The following is a 21,096-nucleotide window of genomic DNA, read 5'->3' as shown; positions in this document are numbered from 1 at the left end:
CTATTATATGTTCACTATTGTTTCATTTATTTTGTTCTTCCCACTACAAATGCTCCTGAGCCCTTTAGTTTAATGGAAAAAAAAAAGTTTATTAATTCTTTATTTTTTATTTTATTTTTTTACACTATTTGTAAGGCTCTCTAGATACTAATGCATTTTTCTTTTACTTTACAAACTATATTTATTACTAAAAAAAGAACAAAAACCATACTTTGGCTGCCATCTAACTGTTTTCCTATCTCAGCTTGTGAGATAAACACAACAAGGCTTTATCTTACGGCATTGTTGGATTTCTGTGTTTTTGTTCATTTGACTATTAAAGGGCAATAAGGTCAAGGATGCAACAAACCATCCATAAAGCATTCAGCACATGTAGTTTGGAAGTGGGAAATTGCACTAACAAAGCAATTGGCAAGAGATGTTTCCAGGTCAACATGAAAACAACAGAGACAAACACACTTTTCTACAACACTAAACGGCAACACTCAGTGCTTCTTTAACCTCGCTGCTTTTATATCATAAGTGTTTCTTCAAATCATGCCAGTTATTTATATCCTAGTTAAAAAAAAGTTACCTGTGCTCTCTCCTTAATCCCTATGTATATCTAAACAAATGGAGGTAATTTAGTTACTCCAATGGCCACTGGAGGGAATGCCCGCCTGCCAACGTCAAGGCAGACCCACCTAGACGGGTCCTACACTGACCTTTCACCTTGCTTCCTTGAGCCTCCGACAAAGATATCTCTAATGAGACAGAGAGGGGTATTTTTTATATACACCCCTATATACGTGTTAACCCTTAATAGGGAACACATGGGATGGGCGGCAGCATTGTAACCTAGCTGTGTGATACAAAAAGTGAATGCAAATACAAAAAGAAAAGTCCTGCGCTCACTCCCATCACCCCTGGGCGGCAGCAACGGCTACAGTACACATCAGTCCCAATATATAGTAAAAACCAAAGAAACAAAAAGCTACCTGTGCTCTCTCCTTAATCCCTGTGTATATTTAGACAAATGGAGGTCATTTAGTTACATCCCATGTAAGTGGCTGAGCTTTTATGGTGTTTCAGAGATTCTGTGCAAAGGGCAATCACAAAATATGAATTTAACGATATGGATGTAGCTGATATACATCTATATAAGAACACGCGTGCATCTTATCTGTGAGACTTCCTGAACTCCCCGAAGAGACCTTAATCTTTATATCTAAAATAGTCAAGCTGCTGGCTTTTTTATCTCTTTGAGAAAACCAAAATTGACACTCTTTCCTGTAAACTTTCTTGTATGGTTGTGTAGCTAATGCACATTTCCAAATTAAAATATGTGCATGTTGGGATGTTTTTGTAACCATAAACACTTTCACATTTCAGAAATGGAAACTTGATTTCCCCAACTGGGTTTAGCTAATGCTAACAGATACGCTTGTGGTGAATTATTAAACGTTTAACCTTCGTGGATATTTTCCTCTAAGCGTTATAGTGTCAAGTTTCCCTGATTGTCTACAGGTTTAGCAAAATGATTCTGGAACTCTATGCAAAATGTAACTTCTCGGGTGAATGGGATTGTTTGAAGACTATTTCCCGATCCACCATGTCTACCTATATCAGCTCTATATGTTGCTGAACAGCTCATGAAAATTGCTGCCCTTACATACCGCCCAACATTTCCAATGGAGCAACAGGGTCACTTTAATTTTAGAGGTGTGAGTCGGGGTGTTGCTGTTTTGAACAGATTTAGGAGACTTACTCACAGCAATTTATACAATTAAATGTAATTTAGAAGAACAATGTATTTTATTTGCACAGACTGATTTCTAAACACATTTATTGCAGTTTAAAGACACGTTACTCGGAGTATTATTGCTGTGGAGCTCTGTTATACACTCAGACACACCAACAATATGGAACTCCTAGAAAATAGTGACAGGTTATCATATGCTGGCATAACTCCTTTAGAGAGAGACCATATGACAGCAAATTGTAATATCTGGTCCTTGAGAGGTTAAACTTTAACTCCAATAACGTTCTGCCAACTGCTTGTAGATTCTCCGTAGCTGGAATTTAAAAATCAGTTTGAATATCCCAGATTGATTTATCTGTCGTCCAGTTCCTAATCATTATGAGCATGATTCACCCACTAGAGGTCAGTGGAGATACACAACAAATTCTCAGAGGGAAAAAAATCCTTGGAATTAGACAGGGATTATCAGACATGTTGATTCCGCAAGGATTTTTTTAGTCCTTGATAATTTGTGGTCCTTTCCCCTCGGAAACGATCTTTGCTCGGCTTAATCTACTGGGAAGGAAATATCACTCATCAGGAGGCAGTCAAACAAAATAAAAAAAGGAAATCAGTATAGAAAAGAACACGAACGAGCATGGTATAGACCAGGGATAGGCAACATTCGGCACTCCAGATGTTGTGGACTACATCCCCCATAATGCTCTTACACCCATAATGCTGGCAAAGCATCATGGGAGGTGTAGTCCAAAACATCTGCAGTGCCGAAGGTTGCCTATGCCTGGTGTAGACTAAACTACAACATTTGTGAAAATGACCGGTGGAATAGCAATATTACCCCCAAATAGCCAAGCCTGAAAAATAGCTGAGTTACATATTTATTTCCCATTAGGGCTAGTTTGATCTTAAAATTTGCACTACGCTGATTAACAATACCTAGCCTAGTGCATAATCCTGATAGTATCGAACTTTTGATATAATATGAGGTAAACAGCAAAACATGTTTTTCTTTGTTATGCTTTTGTATAGAATACAGTTTCCTTCACTTCATAAGATAAATAATGTTTAGTTTTGTCTTTTGTTTAACAAAACAGCTTTTCTGTTCTTAAAGTAGCTGTGAAATTCTTATTCAATAAGCACAGATCCCAAGTCTCCAGGAGGTTCCGAGAGACTCCCGCGTTGTAAATGTGGCTCATGGACACCTGCAAATCATATGGAATATCCCAGAAATCACACACAAACAATGTATGTCAGATTGTGTGTGTGTGTGATTTCCCGGATATTGTATATAATTGTCCCCCCCCCCCCCCCCCATTGGGTATTATTCATGAAATTAGGATTTGTTTAATTATAATTAAGTTGATAATTCCCCAGAATTCCATTGTTTGGAGAAAGGCAATAGTTGTTTGAATACATACACTGATGCTATAGGCCCACTCTAACCACAGGAAGCATGTGTCAAACAAAACTCTTTTCTTAAAGTTTTACTTGGAAAACAAACTGCTGAATACATTTTAAAATGATCAACACAAGGCAAAGGAAGTGTTTCAAGTGCAATTTGGTATTGAATACGGAGTCAATCACCAGAGGAAAAACAAGGATGCAGTCGCTATGGTAACCAAACAAACATCCTTCTGCATTGCTACATAGGTACAATTTTGTCCCAATACATTCCATCGGTTATTTATGCTTATCCCAGTTGCAGCAATCCAGATTTTCATCTCAGGAGCCAACAAGAGCAGAATTACTAGTGTCCTTCCCCAAAATATCATTATTAAATAAAATTAAGTTATTTAAAAAAACCAAAAAAACATTGCAGCCAGTGTGAAGATCCTTGTGTATCCTACATTTTAGGCCGAACTATCAATCTTTGAAATACTATCTAAAAAAGCTATATTTTCAGTTTGGCTATTTTTGGTCTAAAATGTGAAGCTCCGTTTGAATTCACAGCAAGTCACGCCTTAGTGAGTAACCCTACGTGACTCTATTGCTATTAAACCAACCAGTCTATTTCCCGCCCTTTGCTCCATTTGCTCTCATTCACCCTGTCAAGTGTTGACAGAACATAAATTGTCAGTTCAGACAGCGGAGTCCTGAGTGTTTTGCGGAACATTTGAAAATTCATTTTATCAAGGTGTCATGTTCCATTAACCCAAATGTGGTAAACATTCAAGATGGCAGTCTCCAACCCTTATCTGCAAGTAGGTCAGCGTTGGCAAAGCTTTAAACAGGCAAATTCGTCCATGGTTGCCATCACAAAGTGCCGCTAACTGACCCCCTAGAATTAAGTGGGAATTGCCAATGTAATCATTATTAATCAATGGACATAAAATAAAGAGTGTTTGTTCATCACATTTGGTGTTTAAACATTTAATCTGGGATATATAAATATGAGGCTCGGTGCTGGCTCTTGTAATTTTTCTTTAAGTCCTTTGCACTTTGAAACAAACTCGGCTTGTTTATTTAGTAATCAGATTTTAGATTGTAAGCCTATGAGCAATGCTCTCAAAATGTACTGCAGATGTCTTTAAGGCTGTCAGATAAAATATTGTAATATTGCAGACATAAAATGGCAGTCCAAGCATCACAAACACTAAAGAACATATTGGCGGTTATCACAGTGATTATGGTGCTGGGAGGGTATGGATGCAGACTTTTTTTCGTCAAACCTTTTTCAAGAGGTGTGGCGAAAAAACCAACCCTGGGAATACCAAACACCCAAAGCCTGGCAGCTGTCATTGGGCAAACTGCCACTAAATATATACCAACTACGTAGAATGATTAATTTGAGCTGTCAGACTCTCAGGATAAATTTGACAGTGTGTCCCTTAAAATTGTCTTGAGGTGTGCTGACTATTGGTGCCTTCGAGGCATTTTGCCCTCCTGTTAAAGGAGGAAGAATTGGGTGTATTAAACGCATGCTAAATTGGTCCTTCTTGAGTGAATATGGCAGACGCTCACATGCAAGGATACCCAACAAGCATGATCCATTTTGTACCCTTATAATACTGTTTAGTAATTAAAGGATTTTATTAATATCTTCAACACTAGCATAGCTTACAAAGCAGGCTTTGATTTGAAACCAGCCAAGCCACATTATTTTAATATTACTGAAGAAGGTACTTCCAAGATTACATTTCCATAGTTCAGGGATATTCCGACACTTGAGAATTTACACATAAGTTCTCAAAATTAGTCTTGTGTGTCGCCGAACCTTTAATGGTTTACAGCCCCCTGCATTGTCCTATTTGCATAGCGGGCAGATTTTATGGTCAGGTGGATTTTCGGGTCTCGCGTCATCTGTCTCAGGTTATAGTAAAATATTTTAAATCATATGTGGCAGACAGATGCTGGGTGATGGGCAGAATGATGTTTTAGAACTGAAAGGGGAAGAGAGAGTAACGGGGTAGAGCATCGGTGGAAAATATAAGCATTGGGGGAGAGCCGTATGTGCATGCTTCCTTGGTTCCTCAGTGTTCTTACCTTACGTAATGGAAAATGGTTCTACACCCAGAGCCTCCTTGACCATAACAACTGCGAAACTGGCTTTGCTTAGGGTGCCTTAATTGTCCCTTCAGAGGGGACCTATCACATTTATACTATTGAATAAAACATTGAAAATTATCTATACCTTATGTTTCTTTTTATGGGAATCTCCATTTTTAGACTATGTTAAAGATTTAGCAGAAAACATCATTTGTAATCCATTTCAGACAAGACAAAGCTAGGGGCAAACATTGTAAACGAAGAGCATGCCTCCTCTGCTCTGTGTGTTTTCTCTGTGCTGACTGTCAGGTGCAAAGACAGAGAGCTAAGATAGAGGATAAACATAATATTAAACATCCTGAGAAGTCACAGTTTCTATATAGATTGCACTGTTCCTGTATGCCATTTGTGTTATGTTAGAATTCAATGTTTGTCTTGTTTACCTGTTATACTGCGCTGTGGAACATGCAGGTGCTGTATAAATAATGGTAATTGTAATTAAAGGGTTTCTCCGATTCCCAGATTCCAAGCATCATAACCACTAGCCCCATCGGGCACCGTTACCCAATGGGGCAAACCGTTTTCCAACCTACTATGAAAACCTTCCACTTTCAGAGCCTCCTCTGAGCCAGTTGACACGCTTCCAGCTCCTGCGTTCAGAAGCCAGGCGCTGATCCTGCTAGTCATTAATTGGCTAAGAGCGTCAGCCCACTACTCTCAGCCAATAAATGACCCTCTGTAAATAGCATATGCACCAAATTACCATTAGCCAGTCAAAACTCTCTTTGGAGGCTGGCTGATGTCACTGTAGGAGGAGTTACACCTCTGGCAGCGATATAAAATATCTCTGTACGTGCAGCATTTTAGACTGAAGCACTGCACATACAGACTCCAAGCACCATCACCACCTCAAAACACCAAAGTGGCCATGGAGGTCGGAGTAAACTTTAAATGTATCTAGCACAGTGGAATTCCAAAAATGGCTGCATAATTCTTGTGAATTAAAATGTGGTCCACAGTTCCCCTTCCAATGGGGAAATGGTGTTATAACAAATAAAAATATAGCATCATATACAGTGTATTTTGGGAACTTGACTATTTGGCTCCAAGTTATCTATTTATCATAGCATCTCCCAGCTTAGTGATAAATATTATAACACAAACAAGTGTGATCTGATTAGAAATGGTACATCTTGCAAAGAAGTATTTCATATTTTTTTTTACAGACACCTGTAAGTCTTCTATCACAAATTCTCCCAAACTTATTTGCTCCTGCAACAAAGGGGTTAACTACGTCACAATTCAGGTTCTTAGAAATAGTTATTCATGTACACATGTGACTGTCTATAGTACTCACTATGCTATACACTACAAAGAGACACAGATCATTTTTGCCTCTAAACTAAATTTATTTGAGACCACCCCGAGGGCTTTCCCACGCTCCGGCCTCCACGAGAGAGAAAAACTGGTTAATTAAGGAAAGGTGAACTAATCTGAATATTGGGAATGCGGTGTGTAGGTAGCTACCTCCAGGTAAGTCTCACAAGGAGATTTTATTCCAAAAAAACTAATTTTATATATTAAGTAATCACTGTGACGGATTGCACAAACTGCTCTAAAACACCAAAGGGTTAAACTTGTAGACCAGCAGGGCGTATTGTATTGTTTTTGTGTGCAATAGAAACCTGCGTGATTTGCATTTTATTTTTCACTTTTTTGCACACTTTTTTTTTCTCTCCCCCTCTGAAACCACAAACTGAAAGTTGCTTTACAGCTGCTGCAAATGGGCCCTCCGCCTCCGCTTTCTGAATTCTGTATAGTTACTGTCTCACACTATCAAAAGGGGCTCACAGGAGTGTCCCAGCTGTTCTTTAACTACAAGTTTTATAATTCTCAAATCAGTCAAAATACTAAACATGAATTTGTTGCTGTTACAATTATTTATGAAAAAAAACAGCTACTTAATAAAAAAAACAAAAAAAAAACCACCACAGCTATTTAATAAAAAAAAAATAAAAAAAAATGTAAAATAAAAACAGCTATTTGTTTCAGTGGTTTCCCAACATTTTTAATATTTTATTTACCAGCCCTCTATATTTAGAAACATTCTATTTCTTGAGGTTTCACAGGTAAAATTGAATGTAGAAATTCACACTTCTGTACTGGAACCTGGCTCCCCTTCAGTCGGTGTCCTAACTGTGGCCATTTGCCACCACATGACATAGTTAGCGGAATACGGGGAAATCTAAACAATGTGTCTGTTGCTCAGCTCATTGCATTCTATGACTGAACTGCATTGTGTCACTTGCTGAATATTTATACAAAGTATAGGTAAATTTCAATGTTATATGCAATGGTGTCATTTCCAGGGCATTCTTTTCTTAATCATTCCATAGCGAACAGGACACTGTAGGCTTTGTAACTGTTTCATTTCACCGAAGTTGTTCTAGTCTCTGGAGTCCACTGGTGCCATCCATCCATTCAGCATTGAACTGTTTTTACTGTTTTAATGCGAAACAAGAATCTTCAGCGGCCCATCCCCTCTGTGCTGCCTGGGCTAATGAAGCAACATTTGCCTGACCAACATTGTGTGGCTTTGATTGACTGAGAGTGTCAGCTGACCACTTGCATCCTATCACACTGCCCATAGCTGGTATGAATCAGTACAACTAGAAGGAAGTGTGTAATCGCAGCCTTAGTCACGCCTCCAGTAGGGGGCCGGGCTTATTTAGTATAAAACGGCTTTAAAAACGTTTTAACACTGAAGAAACAGTGCCAGGAGACTCCAGGAATTATAACTACTTCAATGAGATATTGTCATAGAGTGTCCCTTTAATTATTATTATTATTTTTTTTATATAAGACCCTATCCGTGTTAGACTGGCATACCCATAAACTGACTCGGATAAAACCTTGCTAAGAACTTTGAATCTTATATTGTTATACTTATTATTGCTATAATTATTGTCAGGGTACCTGCTGTCTCTACCTCCGAAAGAGGTAGAGACTTAGCTGTTCCTCCATCCAGACGGCCTGATGGCTCCCTTTCCCACGGTCTATCCGGTCATGCAAGGCCGGCCGCGAGGGAGTGACTGCCTTTTACAGCATCTAGGCAGGAAGTTGTCATCAGGACACTCCTCCGGAACGACCTGTCACTCAATTGCTGCAGGACCAATCAGGACGCCTCGGAGGCGTGGTTACTGCTCTGAACAGGGTATTTAACAGAGCTTCTTTCATTAGCTCATTGCCCTGTCGTGGTTCTAGCTTGTTCTAGTCACTCAGTGCTTGTGTATTCTATTATCCCCTTTGGTTTTGACCCGGCTTGTTTACCTTACTCTGCTTATCTCTGTTACCCTTGATTCGGCTTGTCTCTCGCTTACCTGTCTTCTGTTACCCTCGACCTCGGCTTGTCTTTGACCATTCTATACTGTACTACTTACGTTAGTCCGGCCATTCTAAGGTCCGGTATACGTATCTGGCTACTGTTTGTACTCTGCGTGTTGGATCCCTGTCCCGATCCTGACATTACGACAGGGCCAATGGATCCTGCAAGTACAAACAGTCAGCTGGCTTCTCCTGATCCTAGGTTTGAAGCCATGGATCACAGAATGGATCAGATGGCGCTTGCGCTACAGGCTCTATTATCTCGTGCCAATAACCCACCAGAGGAGATACGTAATACCCCTGTTTCTCCTGTCGGTTCAGGTCTAGAGGTAGCCACAGTGGGTGCTTCTTCTCGCATTACCCCCCCAGTACGCTATGGTGGGTCTCCTGAGAAGTGTCGTGGTTTCTTAAACCAAATTAGTATCCACTTTGAATTGCAACCTCGCTCTTATCCTACAGATAGGGCAAAGGTAGGATTTATTATCACCCTACTTATTGAGAAAGCTCTGAGATGGGCCAACCCATTATGGGAGAAGGATAACCCATTAGTTTATAACTATAACGCCTTTGTAGCTGCTTTTAGAAGAACATTTGACCCTCCAGGTAGAAAGGTTAATGCAGCCAGATTACTGTTGCGTCTGAGACAGGAGAACCAAACACTGGTGGATTATGCACTAGAGTTCAGGTCTCTGGCGTCAGAGGTCAAGTGGAATGAGCAGGCGTATATGGATGTATTTTTGAATGGCTTATCTGAAGTAATCCTTGATGAGGTTGCTACCAGAGAACTCCCGGAGAATTTAGAGGATTTAATTTCGTTCATCTCTCGTATAGATGAGCGTTTAAGAGAGAGACAGAACACTCGAGAGAGGAACCGGAGACCTTCTTTTAGGTTAGCTCCCGCTTTTCCAAGTCCTGACTCCACGGTATCTTTGCTTCCTGAACCTATGCAGATAGGGTATACCCGCCTCTCTGAGGAGGAAAAACAGTACAGGAGAAGAGAGGGTTTGTGTATGTATTGTGGAGCTAAGGGTCATTTACTCTCGAACTGTTCTAACCGCCCGGGAAACGCTCGCACCTAAGTCTCTCTAGAGGACAGGCCTTGGGTGTTTCTATTTTGTCCTCTACTCCTAATTATAAAGATCACAGGCTTCTGCTACCAGTTTCCTTAACTTGCGGGGGGGAAGTAGTAAGGGCTATGGCTTTGATAGATTCTGGTGCTGCTGAGAATTTTATCGACCAAGCCTTTGCTAGTAAAAACAATTTCCCATCCCAGCTAAGGGAGACACCCTTGGCCGTTGAGGCCATAGATGGTAGACCACTACTAGACCCTGTTATCTTTCGTGAGACCATACCCATTGAGTTAAATGTTGGTATCCTACACGTGGAGAATTTATCTCTTCTGCTCATTTCATCTCCTTCCGTTCCCATAGTTCTGGGGTACCCATGGTTGAAAGAACATAACCCTATTATCGATTGGGAATTAGGGGAGATACTCTCGTGGGGCCAGGGCTGCCAGGATCGGTGTTTGTGCAAGGTTTCTCCATTAGCTAATATTAACATACAGGAGAACCCTACTCAGGCCACAGAAAGACAAATACCAGACCTTTACCTAGACTTAAGGGCAGTGTTTGACAAGAAGAATGCCGATTCTTTGCCGCCACACAGGTCATTTGACTGTAAAATTAAGCTTCTACCCGGGACTATGCCTCCGAGGGGCCATGTATATCCTTTGTCTGTTCAGGAAAACTCGGTTCTAGAGGAGTATATTCAGGAGAATTTAGAAAAGGGATTCATCAGGAGGTCTTCTTCTCCGGCCGGGGCGGGGTTCTTTTTCATTAAGAAGAAGGATGGTACGCTAAGACCGTGTATCGATTACCGAGGCTTGAATAAAATAACTGTCAGAAATGCCTATCCTATCCCACTGATTACCGAGTTATTTGATCGTCTTAAGGGCTCCAAAATCTTCACCAAGTTAGATCTCAGAGGGGCTTACAATTTGGTGAGAATCCAGCAAGGTCACGAGTGGATGACGGCATTCAATACCCGGTATGGCCATTACGAGTACACTGTTATGCCATTTGGACTATGCAATGCTCCTGCAGTATTTCAAGAGTTGATTAATGAGGTACTTAGGGAGTTTCAGCATGATTGTGTTATTGTTTACCTGGACGACATACTAATACACTCTAAGGAGATTGAGACTCACCATAGACAGGTCAGAAAGGTGTTACACAAACTTCTGCAACATGGTCTATACTGCAAATTGGAGAAGTGCAGTTTTGATCAGTCTCAGGTAGACTTTCTTGGGTACGTGATTTCTGGGGAAGGTTTTAAAATGGATCCTGGTAAACTCCAATCTATTTTAGACTGGCCTTTGCCCAAAGGACTCAAGGCTATCCAAAGATTTATTGGTTTTTCCAACTACTATAGGCGCTTCATTAAGGGTTACTCCTCTATCATTGCGCCTATTACCAATATGACCAAACAAGGGGCTGATACTAAGTTCTGGTCTGAGGAAGCTCTTGTTGCTTTTAAGACTCTCAAGGAACTTTTTGCCTCAGCTCCCATTCTAGTTCATCCTGATACGACTCTGCCTTTCTTGCTCGAGGTCGATGCTTCTGAGACAGGAGTTGGGGCGGTTCTGTCTCAAAGGTTAGGGGTGGATAAACCGTTACACCCTTGTGGTTTCTTCTCTAAAAAATTTTCTGGGCCTGAGAGCAGATATGACATCGGGGAGAGGGAACTGTTAGCGGTCATTAAGGCTTTAAAGGAGTGGAGACATTTACTGGAAGGGACACTACACCCTGTTACTATTCTAACGGATCATAAGAACTTGTCTTATATTGGGGAGGCTAAGCGCTTGTCCGCCAGGCAGGCTCGCTGGGCTTTGTTCCTCACTCACTTTAATTATGTTCTTACGTATAGACCTGGTTCTAAGAACTCTAAAGCCGATGCTTTGTCTCGTCAATATGAACCATCCACTATAACTGAACCACTTCTGTCCTCCATAGTTCCTAAGGGGAATATCATCGCGAACACGAATCTCAGGATTCACTCTCCATTGCTTTCTGAGATCATGAAGTTTCAGCATTTGGCACCCAAACAGACTCCTGGGGATCGACACTTCGTTCCTGCCGCTCTTCAACTGGAGGTGCTACGCTGTCTCCATAACAGCAAGGTGGCTGGGCATCCTGGCATCCGCAAGACTTATGCGCTGGTCTCTAAAGATTTTTGGTGGCCTGACTTACGCAAGGATATTAAAGAATTCATCGGGGCATGTGAAGTTTGTACGAAGACCAAGCTACCCCATTCGCTTCCATGCGGATTTCTGCACCCTTTAGAGGTTCCTGAAAAGCCTTGGTCCTGCCTGGCAATGGACTTCATTGTTGATTTGCCTATTTCTAAAAAGCAGACTGTCATCCTCAGTGTGGTAGACAGATTGACTAAAATGGCTCACTTCATTCCCTTACCTAAACTCCCATCTTCGCCCGAATTAGCGGAGATATTCGCCAGGGAGATTTTCCGTTTGCATGGGATACCTTCCCAAATTGTCTCTGACAGAGGCTCCCAATTTGTTTCCCGTTTTTGGAGATCATTCTGCTCCCAACTAGGCATCAAATTGAATTTCTCCTCTGCCTATCATCCTCAGTCCAATGGAGCTGCTGAACGCACTAACCAAAAAGTTGAACAATATTTACGTTGTTTCGTTTCAGAACACCAGGACGATTGGGTCGGTTTGATTCCTTGGGCGGAGTTTGCACATAACAATCTCATTTGTGATTCTACGCATTCTAGCCCTTTTTTCTTGAATTATGGCTTTCATCCTTCCATCCTTCCTTCGGAGTCTTCTTCTCAAGGGATACCGTCGGTGGATGTTCATGTTGCCAATTTAAGAAAGTTGTGGGATCAAACTCGACAAATCCTTCTGCACAATTCTACGCTGGTTAAAAGACACGCTGACAAACGTAGAAGGGCAGCACCGGTGTTTGTTCCAGGCGATAGAGTATGGTTAAGTACTAGAAACATTCGGTTAAAAGTGCCGTCTATAAAGTTTGCTCCTCGATATATTGGACCTTACAGGGTACTGTCTCAAATTAACCCAGTTGCGTATCGTTTAGCGTTGCCTAATGCCTTACGCATTCCTAATTCATTTCATGTTTCCTTGCTAAAACCATTAATATGTAACAGGTTCTCCTCCACGATCGCCCCTCCCCGCTCAGTTCAGGTGGAGGGTCAGGAAGAGTATGAGGTCAATTCCATCGTTGATTCTCGAATCTCCCGGGGGAGACTGCAATATCTGGTCGATTGGAAGGGATATGGTCCTGAGGAGAGAAGTTGGGTACCTCAGGAGGAGGTGCATGCTCCCCGTCTCCGCAGGGCGTTTCACTCTAGATTCCCTTCTCGCCCTGGTGTATTCCGCCCGGTGGGCGTATCTGAGAGGGGGGGTACTGTCAGGGTACCTGCTGTCTCTACCTCCGAAAGAGGTAGAGACTTAGCTGTTCCTCCATCCAGACGGCCTGATGGCTCCCTTTCCCACGGTCTATCCGGTCATGCAAGGCCGGCCGCGAGGGAGTGACTGCCTTTTACAGCATCTAGGCAGGAAGTTGTCATCAGGACACTCCTCCGGAACGACCTGTCACTCAATTGCTGCAGGACCAATCAGGACGCCTCGGAGGCGTGGTTACTGCTCTGAACAGGGTATTTAACAGAGCTTCTTTCATTAGCTCATTGCCCTGTCGTGGTTCTAGCTTGTTCTAGTCACTCAGTGCTTGTGTATTCTATTATCCCCTTTGGTTTTGACCCGGCTTGTTTACCTTACTCTGCTTATCTCTGTTACCCTTGATTCGGCTTGTCTCTCGCTTACCTGTCTTCTGTTACCCTCGACCTCGGCTTGTCTTTGACCATTCTATACTGTACTACTTACGTTAGTCCGGCCATTCTAAGGTCCGGTATACGTATCTGGCTACTGTTTGTACTCTGCGTGTTGGATCCCTGTCCCGATCCTGACAAATTATATTGTTATACTTATTATTGCTATAATTATATTGTTATACTTTTATTAGGAAGGAGTTTAAACGAGAGAGCTTACATTACCATTTTTCTCAGTTTCAACAATATGCCGGCTTACATATCACAAATTAAACATTGTAATACAAGTGCACACAAGAGCAGAAAATAAAATGTAATATTTGCGGTTTTCACAATAGATATCACTTTAAACCAGTAGCAATAATCTGGTGCCAGTACGTATTATTTTTCTATTGTTGGCTCTGATGCAAAAGAGATTTGTTCTTTGTTCAGTCTTCCCTGCGGAATGACACTTGAACAGTGCTCGTTAACAGCTGTTGAAGGTAGTTATGTCTGTCTGTCTCCTTGTAATTTATATTGCATGTAAAATATATTTTAACATCTGCTTACATGGTAGAAGCAAAATTAAAATAGAAATGCAGCTTCATAGGTGTTGAAGGAAGCTGTCATTGTATATTGTTTTATAACGATTGGTAGATACATACCATGTTATACTGATTGGTAGATACATACATACCACGTTATACTGATTGGTACATACATACCATGTTATACTTATTGGTAGATACATACCACGTTATACTGATTAGTAGATACATACCATGTTATACTGATTGGTAGATACATACCGTGTTATACTGATTGGTAGATACATACCGTGTTATACTGATTGGTAGATACATACCGTGTTATACTGATTGGTAGATAAATGCCATGTTATACTGATTGATAGATACATACCACGGTATACTGAGTAGATAAATGCCATGTTTGATTGGTAGATGCATACCATGTTATACTGATTGGTAGATACATACCATGTTATACTGATTGGTAGATACATACCGTGTTATACTGATTGGTAGATACATACCGTGTTATACTGATTGGTAGATAAATGCCATGTTATACTGATTGATAGATACATACCACGGTATACTGAGTAGATAAATGCCATGTTTGATTGGTAGATGCATACCATGTTATACTGATTGGTAGATACATACCGTGTTATACTGATTGGTAGATACATACCGTGCTATATTGATTGGTAGATATGTGGCATTGCATATTGACTGGTAGATTCATACCATGTTATACTGATTGGTAGATACATGCCATGTTATACTGATTGGTAGATACATACTAATTTATACTGATTGGTAGATACATACCATGGTATATTGATTGGTAGACACATACCATGTTATACTGATTGGTAGATACATACCGTGTTATACGGATTGGTAGATACATACCGTGTTATACTGATTGGTAGATACATACATACCACGTTATACTGATTGGTAGATACATACCATGTTATACTTATTGGTAGATAAATACCACGTTATACTTATTAGTAGATACATACCATGTTATACTGATTGGTAGATAAATGCCATGTTATACTGATTGATAGATCCATACCACGGTATACTGAGTAGATAAATGCCATGTTTGATTGGTAGATGCATACCATGTTATACCATTCGGTACTTCTCTGGTTCACCCTTGGGTGTCTTCTTTTTCACAGGAAATAAAGGAGTATTACATGGAGATTCACATTTAACAAGAGCCCCTTTCTCCAGTAGTGCTTGGACTTGCTTGGTAATGGCTGCCGCTTGGGCAGGTTTCAATGGGTATTGAGACTTTCTTGGGAGCTTTGCCCCTGGAATGAGTTTGACCACCACTGGTGGAACTTTAAGGTGGCCTCTGTCCTCAGGGCCTGAGGACCACAAAGTCTTAGGGACACTGTTCATTAGAGATTCAGGAAAATTGTCCCTCATGTCCTCTGCATAACCATGGGGAGTTTCTAGATGAAGCATCAGAGGTAAGGAACACAATGCTGAGGTATCTGAATCAGACAGGGGCGAAGATAATTCCACTTGGCCATCAGGTGTGAAAGTGATTGTTGCCTGCAGGCGGGAAAGTACATCAGCACCTAACAGGTTAATGGGACATGTGGATGACACCACAAAACGGGCAAGTAGACTAGGACAGCTGCCAACCCGCAAAGGAGTAGTTAATGGGCTTTGTCTTGGAAGACCATCCACTCCCACACAGGAGACATCAATATTGGACAGAAATGAAGAATCAGGCAGGTCTTGTTCTCGCAGAACACTTCGGGCTGCACCTGTATCAACAAGGAATGTGGTGGGGTGGCCTTCTATGGGTAAAGTAACAGTGGCTAATGGCCCCCCTTGTTCCCCTGCAGATACTGCCATAACAGGGGTTAATGATACAGGCTTGCCAATATCCTAGTCTTCTTGGGCTGAATCAGGTGAAGGAGGTGCTGGGGCCTTTGTGGCATATTTAGGCCTGTTAGATCTTTGGGGTTTAAGGGGTGCAGGGCAATCACTCCTAAAATGGCCCTTTTCCCCACAGTTGAAGCAGATTCCATCTGCAGGCTTAGTGCCTTTGGGGATTGGTGGACGTGACACCATAAGGGGAGTGGGATGGGGTTTCCTTGGAACCTGTGCAGCTTCTAAGCCCCTGGCAACTAGGAGCAGCTTATCGAGGGGAACCACTCTATACTCAGGGCGGGCAGCAATAATACCCTTACGTATAGAGTCCTTGATGCCTAGGACAAAAGCACCGGAAAGCATCTGAGCGTGTATTTTGTTACTGAGTTCAAACCCTAGGTCAGTGAACACTTGGAAAAGTCTAGCATGAAATCTTTCTACAGATTCACCTTTTTCCTGGACAATGTCAGTAAGGCCTGCTGCTAAATCTGCAAGTTTATCTTTAGCCCAGGCCCTCAGTTGGTCACATAACTCAATACCGGACAAATAATCTGTGTCACTGACTAACCAATTAGTACAGAGGTGGCGGGCAATGCTAGGCCAGTAGGCATCTCCAGCTATAATGGCACAAAGGCTCAGTAAGTCTTGCCAAGCGGCGGAATAAGTTTGCTGGATCTGAACTATTGCTCTGTAGAAGGGCATGGGCTGTTTTTCGGAGTCAGGGAGCGATTTCATCAGTGTACTGGCTTGTGTTGGGTTAAAGGTGACATACATTACAGGGGCCTCGCCTCCCTGAAGCCTGCGGCCAAAAGGGTCATTTAAAGAACGCCGGGCTGATTGGGGCGAAGCTTCCCTGGCGTCCGGTGGCACCTGGTAGCCATGGGTGCTAACCGAGTCAGATTCATCTGCTTGTGTCACCCGGATGCCCGGGGGGCGCACTACTTGGGGTGTCAAGGCTGGGGGCAGAAGTGGCACTCCTCCGGCTGGGGCTGCCGGTGTACTAAGAGTTGGTGGAAGCAGATCATCCAGAAGGACCGGCATAAGAGGTGCTGTGTTACTGGGGGACGCCATATTGGAGGCGTGGAAGGAAGTGACGTTTGGGTTCAGTGAGGAAGTGGCGGCCATGTTGGATGTGGGCATAACAAGGGCAGATGTAAGAGGGGCTGGTTGCGTGACCACGGGCGGCACAGGGGAAGTGGGTGTATAGGGCGGAAGTGACGGATAAGGATATGAGAGGGGTGGAGTAGGCATAGGGCGGTGGTGACGAGTAGGGGCTAGGAAGGGCGGAAGGATACAGAGGATACGGACATGAGGACGCGGAAGGGGAGGGATGAGAAGCGGGTGGAGTAGGAGGGGGAGAGGGTGGAGTAGGCGGGGCTGGAGGAGTAGGAGGAGGAGAAGGTGGGACAGGGAAAGTAGGGGAGGCAAAAGGAGGAGAGACAGGCAAAGGGGATGGGTCAGTGGGAGGAGGAGTGGAAAATGGGCAGGCACGAGGGCGTGTAGGTGGGGACGGGCGGAGGGACGTCATGTTGGAGGGGTGGAATGGGCTGGAGGGAGATGGACGGGGTGAAGTGCTGGAGGGAGATGGACGGGGTGAAGGGCTGGATGAGGATGATGGGAGTTGCGGGACTGATGGTGGGGCAAATATGGATCCATCAGCATTCAGGACTGGGTAAACGGGGGCAGTGGCAGAGAGGGGACTAGGAGCGGGAGCTATGGTCAGTTGTTTTTCAACCATTGCTGAAGTGATGCTGGGAGGGGTCACCTCGTGTGCGCCATAACTGAGCGCCGGCTGGGAGAGCCTCCCTGTTTTATAGTACACAAACAGTTTTACACCTTTATGATCAACCTCTTCCTCAATCCATCCCTCTTGCTGAATAGCCTTTGCCACCCGGTACCAAGCCTCAGCTGTTCGGACTAAATCATGATCTGAAAGCTTTCCTTTCTTTTCTGTCAGTAACTTACGCCAGCTCTCTGGCTGCAATCTACCGCACGGAGGTACGGCAATTCCACAGATTTTAGCAATCTTATCAACCTTCTTAACCATCTCTTCACCTTCTCTATCTTCTACCAAATCACACGCGAACCACCCCTTACTGGGTTTTCCTAATTTCTGTCCCATACCCTCTATATAAGGGGAGAGAGAGAGAGAGAGAGAGAGAGAGAGAGATGGAAGAGAATGTCTACAATGCTCGACTGCTACGCAAGAATAAATTCCAACGTACGTCTTCCCAAAACGTAGACTAGTCACTGATTCCGCCTACCCAAGGTAGCCGCGGATTGGAGCGAGGCGAGAAGTGTGTGACCAATCACTTCTCTCAGAACAGAGAAATAGGAGGGGAAAGTGTAAATGATACAGAGAGTAACATGAAAGTAAATACAGGAACCAGCGTGACAGACAATGAAAACAATATTCAAGTGTAAATACAGTACATGCATCACAGTGCAAATAAGTTCAACAGTTCAAACAGGGTTAGCAAAAATCCCTTTCCCTTACACGTGTGGCAAAAGCCACCTACCTCAATCCCGTAGTACACCTGCAGACCCACCCGCAAGTACCACTACCACGTGGTGATGGAGACAGCAATACCAGCCTGAATCCACCTGCCACAAAAGTTAAACTGGAACACTCAGCGTCAGCGCTCGAGGCTGCAGTGTTCCACCTCTCTGCACACAACAAGCAGAGTAAAGTGGTGTCCAATGAGGCTAGCAGTCAAAGTGACACTTATGGGAAACCCCCAGGAGGCATTGAGTCTACACCCCTCCACAGATTCCCCCCCTCTTTTTCCTTACTGCCGTAGCTACTCGGCACCTAAAAGAGGAAAACAGGCAAACAGAAGATCCCCAGGAAAACTTCCACAGATCCACCCCCCTTTTTCCTTACTACCACAGCCACGTGGTACCTAAAAGGGGTAAACAGGCAAATAAACAAATAAACTACCCGGGCACTAAAATAAGGACAAATCAATAAGAGCACACCCAGGTAACAGATAGTCAGTATGTGCAGGTAAAAGTAGGTATCAACAAGTAAGGTGTGGGGTCTCTGGGCAAGATATAACCTGTCTTTGATGACCTCTTGGCAGCCAATCACAGACGCTGGGGCAGGTCAATCACAGGGGCTGGAACATACCGGGCAGGTGCTGCAGCAGACTCAACCGTGTATTCAGAGGTGATCAATCTCCTTCCTTCCCCCAGGATTCATCCACCCCACGTCTTCTCGGACGGCTGCCCTAGCAGGGCATAACCCAGGCCGCACAGTTGGGCGCCAGCTGATAAGGGAATCTTTTAGAACAGCCCCTTTCTGTTTCCATTTTTGTATTTCCTCGGGGGCTACTGTAGCTTGTTGTTCTCGTAAGATCCTTAGGTCAGTTGGAAGAGTCTGCAAAGTGAATATTGGAGTTTCTTCATTTATAGGAGTTTCTTTATTTCCGGACACTCTTCTTTCCACTTCCTGTGGTCCTCTTGCAGCTTGCTTTGCAGCTTGATCAGCTAGATGGTTGCACTTTGCTTCATCCGAGTCCAACTTCCCATGTGCTTTTATCTTTAAAACAGCCACTTCTTCTGGAAGTAGGAGGGCATCCATCAGCTCCTTGATTGCAAAACTGTGCTTGACTGGTGTACCGGCAGTAGTAAGAAATCCTCTTGTCTTCCAAATCAGTCCGAAGTCATGAGCCACGCCCAGTGCATATCTTGAATCTGTGTAGATATTGGCGCGCTTTCCTTCAGAAATCTTGCATGCTGAAGTTAGAGCTTGTAATTCAGCTTCTTGTGCAGACTTTGTTGATGGTAGTGATGATGACTCAATAATTTCATCTGTTGTGGTGACGGCATATCCTGTATGATATTTTCCTTCTTCATCAGCATATCTGGAGCCGTCCACAAACAGGGTGATGTCGGGGTCTGTTAGTGGATCCTCATGCATGGTTGGTAGGTGTGTGGTTTCCATTTTCATCTGTTCAAAGCAGTCATGGGGGGTTTCTGGATCATAGTCATGTTGTATGACCAGGTCTTCAAATTCTTCTTCCAGAAAGTAACGTGGCCATGCTCTTACAGGTTCACGTTCAGTTGGTGCATATTTGGCAACACCTATTTCTTGAAGTTGTGAATCATCCATGGTGGCCCATAATTTTGCCATGGGCCCAAGATCACCCCATGACTTAGTCTTTGACTTGGTTACAGGGACATGTGGAATGGCTGTGTCCCAATGATGGTACAGATGTTTAAGTTCATGTGGCAGTTGGACTAAAGTCATGCTGTTACCTTCAGTATCATAGTAGAAGTCCTGTAAGGTGAATGTTACCTCAACCAATTGAAAAAGTTCATCTTCATAGCGAGGGTCAGGGTTGATGGTTGGTTTGTACCACATGGTGCAAAAAGCATATTCAGGACCGTCACAGGGAGGCAAATTGGGGAGCAGTTTTGCCAGGGTGTGTGTAAGGAGTAGGACATATCCTTCATCCATGATGAATCCATAATAGGTACCAAAAAAATAAATAAAAACCCCACGTCTTCTCGGACGGCTGCCCTTGCAGGGCATAACCCAGGCCCCACGTTGGGCGCCAGCTGATAAGGGAATCTTTTAGGCAAACCAATAAGTTTGAATGACTATCTGTTCCTGACCAAATTAGAGATGTTTGAATTGCGTATACGCAGAAGTAAATTCACACTGACACACGGAGTTCAGGTTAAAAGAACTTCGAGAAAATTTATTGGCATCTGTTAAAAAGCGGGCTCGCAGACCCTTTTAAAGGCAAAATTACATCATTGAAAGTAATCAAGATATCAGCAAATAAACATTGTCAATTGGCTTAGGTGTAAAGTGGTTAGTTAAATGCCCTCCCTGTTGGGTGTTACATCTTTATGTCATAGCTGACGTCATGACGAGCTCCTACAGGTTTCAGCACCATCTTGCTGGCACGAGGGAGCTCTCTCGGTGGGAGGGGGCTTTTGGCAGTTGTCCATAATGAGCAACTGGTACATTAGTCGTTCAAGGTTAGCATCCCCAAGGCCTTTTTTTTTTAGCAATTATACATTCTATTAAGACTATCTGCTACAGTGTTTCATTTAACAGGATTCTAGCATTTCCTGCTGACATGCCATTTCTATGAACAAAGCAATCTTGTAAGATTTAAACTATGAGGCCTAAGGAATAAATATATGAGTATACATACATGTATTCAATGTTCAATATTCAACCTTCCTCCGTTACAG

The 21,096-nt window shown here is 43.0% G+C and overlaps 1 protein-coding gene across 3 annotated transcripts in view; it reads left to right on the top strand.

Moving 5' to 3' along the window:
* The window catches only part of GRAP (GRB2 related adaptor protein), an 89,192-nt gene that overhangs the window by 10,148 nt on the left and 57,948 nt on the right, over positions 1-21,096 (top strand). The gene's annotated exons all lie outside the window — the stretch shown is intronic.

This window comes from Pelobates fuscus, chromosome 8 (assembly GCF_036172605.1).
Source record: "Pelobates fuscus isolate aPelFus1 chromosome 8, aPelFus1.pri, whole genome shotgun sequence".
NCBI lineage: Eukaryota > Metazoa > Chordata > Amphibia > Anura > Pelobatidae > Pelobates > Pelobates fuscus.
This window is presented reverse-complemented; position numbering and strand designations above follow the sequence as displayed.